A 7,500-nucleotide genomic window follows, 5' to 3' on the forward strand; every position below is an offset into this window, starting at 1 on the left:
GCGGCTAAGTGCACCTTCCTCTTCGGTTGGCCGGAGAAGTGCAGAAGATGTCTCCTCCTGTGGCCACCCTGTGGGGGGCCCCGAGATGCGAAACCGCCGATCACCTCGATTAGCGTCCATTTTGAAGATTATCGCAGCTTAGTCCCGGCAGTTTGTGTTTGCTTCGCATACGGCGCTCCCACTGTTCGGAATCGTGTTTCTAGGTTAGGGAAGGTTGGTTTCGTTTGTCTGGCTCACTTTCGGGGTCTTAGTTGGCGAAGAAAATTGAAAGCCGAACACATCGCTTGGATGACGCGATTGGTGGGGGGGACGGTGCGACCAACAGCACCCATGGCACAGTCTCCCTCACCTCCTAATTCATCGTCCACCTCGTGTGGCTCTCTCGCTCTGGCCTCTCGCTTAAACGCTTACTTTCGATGGTGAAGGTAATTAAAGTTTTAATAATTCATCGCGGAAAAGTTTTATGACGGATCGGACGGATCTCTTGGCAAGATGGCTGATGATAGGCGCGAAGGGAAAGTAAAGATCATCAGCCGCAAAACGGTTTTGCGAGAGGAACGCACGAGGGTGGTGCACAATTTTCTAATGCATTCGCCGGTGTGGTTCCTTTTCGTTGTGTTCCAGTATTAAGGGGTGCCATAAAGTACATAAGCACCCCCCCCTTAGATTGTTATTGTCGTCCGAATACATATTCGTAATATTGAAAATTGGTTTGCAACAAACAAACAGAGCAAGAAAGGGCGCTGGGGGTGTGAAAAAGGCAAACAAAAGAGCCAGCCGACGGTGGTCAGCGTGTGGTCAAGTTGGCCATCAGTGTCATTGACAAGTTTACAAAGCACTTACACTAATGGGTTTGATGGATGAAAAGCGATCCGGCGCGGCGGCTAACCGGCGGTTTTGCTCTCTTGCTCGTTGGTCTTTTATTGGGTTTTCCTCTCCCTCTCTTCATGTGTTTGTGTGCCGAGCCAGCAAGTCATTGCTGGCTGGTTTATTCCCCGGTTCCCGGTCTCTCGGTATGACAGAATCTCAAAAACTTTATTCATTCTTGATGGGCGCCTCCACCACCAGTTCTTCGCTCGGAGCGCGATGAATGTGCTGGAGCAGCAGTTTTTCTCTGTGTGTCTGTGTTTTTCTTTTTAATTCGTCATCACTTTTCTTCCCAGTGCCCGGTGGCATCCCGGAAAATGTATTCAGTCAGCCAGCCAGCCAGCCAGTCAGTGAGAGGGTGCTCGCCATTCTAGAACACCCGCGGCATCATCACCGCATTTCGTCGAGATAAAACGAGCAATAAATAAAGACGAATTGCTGCTGTTGGTACCGTCTACTACTGATGCACTAGAGTGCACACACCCTCCGGTTCCACCGTAATGGCGAACGCGGACAGTCAAGCGCACTCGCTAAATGGTGATGAGAAAATGAACCAAAGATGACAGCAGAGAGAGAAGGGCATTCTGCCTGATGGCTTGCTATCAAAAACCACAAGAACACAACGCTCTGGAGATACGAAGAAGGGAAATGGTGCCCTCGCTCTCCCTAAAAAAAACCACAAAATGAGACATCGCAAGTCATTGTTACCGTGCGGTACTGGTCCTAAGGGGGGGTTGAAAATTCGTTAAAATTTAGAACCATGTTCTCGACCGGTGGTGGGGGGATCTGGCCAAACACCGCAAATGGAGAAAGCTATTTGATGGCTGATGATGGTGGTTCGATAGTGACGCCACGGATGGGCGCCGAGTGATAAACGTGGCGTGAACTGCAACGAAGCTGCTGACCAACGGGCCCGGTGCTGCAGTGCTGAATCGGTTTCGGTTTCAGGGGCTTTGTTTCACTCACTTCCCATTCCCCGGCATCGCTCGGTGATGGTCCGGTGAAGATTGATTACAGTTAGTTTGTCCTTTCTTCTTTTTCGTTTTCTTCTTCTTTCCGGAGTTCTATCTCGCTCTGCTTTTTGGTGAAGGCGCCACACCCACTTGACGCCTTCACCGCCGTCGCCGCCGCCGCCGCCGGTAGTGGTGTTAAACCGAGCGCATCACTCTGGCTGGATGGCTCTGGCTTTTTCTCGGTGGTGGACCCAAAAAGGCGTCGGAAATGAAATAGATTGGAAAATGAGAAACATAACCATCGACAAGACGAGCTGTTGACGAAGCGAAGAGACGTGGTGGTCGAAGGAGACGAGAGGAAATGAAATGGACCGTTCGTGATCTGAACCCCTTCTTTTCTTCTCCTGACTGGCGCCACGTCCACGCGCACCCGTTTGTTAGTGTTTCAATCTCATTCCAGTGCATCATCCATTTGTGAAGGAGATGAAAATAAAAACAAAACAAATCACCAGAGTGAAGGAACACACTCAACGAGGCACTGCGATCGATCCGAACACCGAACGACATTACCAATTATCCGTTTCATGATGTGATTATGATGAATTACATTACTTATCGAGCAACATAACGGTCCTCTTGTTAATGGAAGCCCTCGCGCGCTCTCTCGATCCAATCAGGAATGAAGATCTCATCATCCTCATCGTCATCGTGCTTAACGATCGCTTGACAAATGGGCTCATAGTAAGCCGTGCTATGTGTGCGCTTTTAAGGGATGATTTAATGGTTGACATACTAACTACTCAATTAAACTTCTCCGTATTGGCGCCGTACTACGTGTCACGGTGTGCGTGAACGTCAGGCGGAAATTACGCAAACATATGTTCGCACCCCTCCCAAAGTGGGGTGTTGTGGTGCTTGTTCGACCTCAATTCTCGAGCAAGCTTGATGTGGATGCGTGCCTGCCTGCCAAACCACAAAACAACCGGGTGATGATGGGCGAGCTCACGCACGCAATCGTTGCAATTGCTCTCGTAACACTCTTTTCACACCCGCGCACCAGTACCAGAGTTCAAGTTCAACGGACAAGCAAACACACCATGATGCTCTCTCCATACTCCACGCTTCGGTTGGTCGACAGCGAGCGAGCGCTAGGTGTGTGCGTTTCGTGCCAAATTCATTCATTCATCATCAAAGGCAATTGTTGCTACCGAAGCATGCAACCGGTACTCCCCATCCACCCCACCTATTGGCCGCACGGTCGATGGCCTATTGACTCACTGTGATGTGTTCGGGGCATGCTTATGCTTGGCATGTAAACAAACGGGGCTTAACACGTGAAACGGGTTTTTCGGTTTCCATGTGATGGTGTTCCGTGGGGTGCCGTGTCTGTTTTATCCTTTGCAAAAGTGCCCCCCACCTCTCCCTCTCCACCAGTGGCCAGGGCACCGTTTTACTCGCGACCGCATAAATATTCAATTCAATTTTCATGATTAAGGTCATGTTCCGCTTTTGCGCCAATCCGTGTCCTGGGAACATCGTGTGCCCCCGGGTAGGGGGGGGGGGGGGTTACTGGGAATGATTTATACGCGACGACCCCGACCATACCCTTTGCGATCGACCCTTTTGCTGCCTTTCGGGGTGTGTTTTATGCAATTATATCTGGGAAATCCGTTGCTGCTGCTGCCTGCGTGAGCTCTTCTTTTTGTGAGGATTTTGATGGAGCGCCAGTACACTACCTTCCGGCTTACAGCACATGGTTTATCGAGGATTAGTTTCCAATCCGTAAAGCATTCCATACCGATTGATACTGACCGTGTTTCGGTCTATGTGGTCTCGAAAGCATCGGTTCCGTTCTTCTGTGCAATCGCCTCGGTTGTTCATCATCGACGAGCGAGCTTCAAGGTGCAATCGAGTGCAAAACTCCTTCTCCTCCTACGGCTCAAGCTCCGGAAAAAGGCCCCCTCCCCCCCCAGAAAACGATCGATTGATTTATTTGTTAAATATTTTATTAAATCATCAATTTTGCCAACGGCTTCCGGTTGTTTTTGTTGTTGCCGGTGAGCAAAAATCAAAAGCGGAACAACTCGTCTGTAATATCCTGCTGGCTGTTTTCTCCGATGTTTGGGGCGGTGGTGGCGCCCGAGGAATTGAATCAGAAAGCTCGGGTGGTACGTGAGCAGAGTTTCGAAAGTGTAAATCGTCTCGTACGGTGCCACGCGATACGATAAAGATTGCTGATGGGGAATTGAGTTATGTTTGTGCTGCGGCTGGCAGCCACATACAGGCGCCCTAGGCCAGGCCCGGCCAGGCCAAGCCAGGCCAGTTTTATCTTTATGTGGTCTGTTCGTAGTATGGGAGGGAATGGTGGAGTGCTGCACAAGCAGCCATGAGCGACGCGTCCATGGCAGAATGATGGTGATGCATTGGTAGAACCATTCATGTCCCCGCCTCCCACTCTTTGCTGTTCTCTGACCTTCGCGCGATACTGTGGCGTTGTGGTGGCGTGGGGAGGACCCGGTGAACCGGTTCTCTGTTTGCAATCAAAGCTCCGCAAATGGGTTGCAAGTGAATTGCAACCCGTACCGTGCGCGCTCCTGGGAGTGTGCGGCTTTTGATCTATATGGCGTGGCGGTTTAGCTACGGTTGCTATTTTTAAAACCGGGTGGCCATTTCGTACTTGTTATTCCTGAACATTCCACGGCGTTCAGGTGGCTCAATACGCTCAGCACCACCCCGCAGTTGATTGGTAATGCATACTAGCTTGCTGGAGGCGTTCTTTTGCTTCGCGATGCAGCGGTAAAAGGAGCTGTTTTAAATGCAAAATGCTTTCCTTTTTGCTATTGCTACAATGTTTGTAACCATTCGTTGGCAATAGTACAAACGCTTTGAGGCGATATGCATCATAATGTAGAGGAGAGACGACAGAGGTCTAAAAGACGGTAAAAGAATGTTGAATGTTGTCTTTAAGCATTGTTGAATGAAGATGATGGAAGATCATTTTTTTGAGGGAATAAATTCAAATCTTACAAACAATCTAGAGCAGGAAACTGAAAGGAAGTTTGAAGATTCCTCGTGTTATCAGTTGTATTTTATTTAAATTCTCTATTTGCAACGTATCGCCGCCATGTTTTACTAGAAATAAACTAAAAAAGGGAGTCGTTCCACGACCAAATGATTCTGACAAGACAACACCGTCCTGCCCATGACCCAGGACATCATTAAAAAGGTCGGAATGGTATCTTTACTGCGTACTGTTCTTCAAATAATGTCTTTTTCATTGATCAAGACTCCGCAGGACATTAATAGTGACCCCGCTCTAGTACAAGCTCCGAGTATCATAAACAAGCATTTTATTATCCAAGTGACATATTCAAGACACACGCCGCCTGTCTCCTGTCGCATGACGCCGCAACACGCCCGGGGAGCCTGGATTGGGCTGGGCAAACACTTTCATTACCCTCCGGGTTTGATGCGTTTGACAAGTCAATTCTGTCCGATCATTCAAAAGCACTTCACTTCGGTTTTGCTTTCCCCGGACACCACCGAGCAGTTGCTGTAGTGTAGCCCCTTCTTCGCACTTCATAAAGATCAGCTGCTTGGCGGCGGCGGTAACACTGCGGTACCACCATAAATCATTTTGACACGGTACAGAGAGCGAGAGAGCGACAGACAGACAGATGGAGAGCCAGGGAACTCCCCGTCGCAGAGGAGCGCATCCTTTCACAGAAAGTTGCTGGATGGAAAGGATGTCCTCGAATGAAACGCATCGTGCGCTGGAAGCACGCGCCCTGCCCGTTCGGCTCGGAGACGAAACGAAATCGGTCTGTCCTTCTCCCCAGTGGGTCCCAGACTGCCAGGCCGGCAGCAATCGATCTTGCTGTGCTGTGGCGCGGTTTTTGAATGCACGAGTTTGTCTTCGTCATCGCGAATTGCGAAAACATCAGGAAACCAATTACAGCAATCGTACAACGGCGGCAGGGGCGGCAGCAGTCGAGGTGCTACGGAAGTTGGCACGCGCGGCAATGGCGGTCCTTTTCCTTCCGTTTCGAGTGCAGGAGGTAGCGGCATAAACGAGTTGTTCGTTCTCTGATAAGAGGAACGCCGCGCGCAAAGGGATATTAAACGCTAACCGAATAAATCATCTCCGAACGGTTGCAGACGAACGAACCAACTTCGTCTTATGGTGGTCTGGTCTTGTTCGAGTGCAGTGGCCGCGTGCATCATGCATCAATCGCCCGTTCCGTTTGAAAGAAGGTTCTTTCGCATTCTCTTGGTGCTGCTCGTGGTGCAGGTAAGATGCCGCTGGTCGTCGATGACGATGGCGTACGTCTTCGAATAAAAATCGTTTCGAGAACGTTGATTGAGCCGGTGCAGTTGTTTGTAACGGGCGTACGGGGAGTCAGTGAACAAGCTGTAATTGGAATTTGATTACTCAGTCCTCGCCGCTGTCTCCACAGCGCACAGCCTCTTGGTTCGAACCGAAAGCGTTTATCGATGGCGCTGGTTTGATTGTCATTCCGATGGGCGGCCCAGGGGGATGTGAGGGGCCGGTGACAATTTGAATTGGCAATAATGGAGCACCCCGGAAAGAGCTCGTGCGATGGCGATGTGAGGAAGTAGCAGACACACGCGACGAGAAAGCGAAGCGGAGCGTCAGTTAATCGGATCGCGGAGATCGGAAATTGCAGCATTACCGATGGTGGTGCACCGGTGAGCCTGGGAGCCCCCTTCACGATCATTATCGTGTTTAACGGAGCAGCATAAATACGCTTTTCTCCGATCGTTTAATAGGCATCCCTCCGCCCTTCCTACCTTCTGCTGTTTGTCTGGAGCGGCTACCGGAGTGACTCATATGTTGATCTCGTACCATCGTTTGACCAAGACGTTTTCTGGGGAAGTTTTCTGAACCACCCTGATGGTCCACCGGACGGAATTTCACCTTGAACTTATGTTAAATGTTTTGAAAAATTGATAAATGCAACCAGGGGGGGGGGGGGTGGGAGCCGATAAATCTTGCCCACGGAGCATCTTCTCGGACCGTATTTTATGCAAAGCAGGTAAGGAGCGCACACAAACACCACGCGAGGCGAGTGCCTGCCAACGAGGTCCATAAAGTATGCACTGTCCGGCAGCGGGTTTGGGGCCGAGTTTTCCACCTGAGTGGCGCTCGATCCACCTGTGTCTGTGTGCGTTTGTTGTTGCTGCTGCTGCCGGTGGTGTCCAAGATGCATTCGAGAACCATGACCCGGGTTAATGTTTCATTCTTTATGCTCTCGCGCTACGGGCCTTTAGCTCGGTATCTGGCCAGAAACTGGTTTGTAGCGTCGCCGTCCACCAGCGAACAGCGAGCAGCATCCCGCACCAGCAAGCACGTTTGGAATGCTTTCAAGGGCCGAGACCATTGTCTCACACTCTCTCGCCCGCGTGCCCGCGCGTCTCTCACCCGCGTTGCCAGGTCATGATGACTTATTTTTATGCGCCCCAAACCCGTACCGGACCCCGTACATCGAGCGAGCCCTCTGTTAACGGTTGCCTGGTGCTTTGAAATCCGTAACTGCATTCGGCATTGCAGCGGTGCAGAGAGATACACAGACACCGGACCGGACGTTGGCTCTTTTTAGCGAGCCAACAACATTTGCTAATGCTTCATTGCCTGCGCGCACATACACGGAGGACGGAC

General features: G+C 50.6%; 2 protein-coding genes across 6 annotated transcripts in view; one reads left to right on the forward strand and one right to left on the reverse strand.

Annotated features, from left to right (window-relative positions):
- Positions 1-7,500, forward strand: part of LOC126571607 (rab3 GTPase-activating protein catalytic subunit) — a 107,365-nt gene that overhangs the window by 14,267 nt on the left and 85,598 nt on the right. The window lies entirely within an intron of this gene.
- Positions 1-7,500, reverse strand: part of LOC126571608 (leucine-rich repeat-containing protein 4C) — a 95,572-nt gene that overhangs the window by 12,560 nt on the left and 75,512 nt on the right. The gene's annotated exons all lie outside the window — the stretch shown is intronic.

This window comes from Anopheles aquasalis, chromosome 2, assembly GCF_943734665.1.
Source record: "Anopheles aquasalis chromosome 2, idAnoAquaMG_Q_19, whole genome shotgun sequence".
In the NCBI taxonomy this organism is placed as follows: domain Eukaryota; kingdom Metazoa; phylum Arthropoda; class Insecta; order Diptera; family Culicidae; genus Anopheles; species Anopheles aquasalis.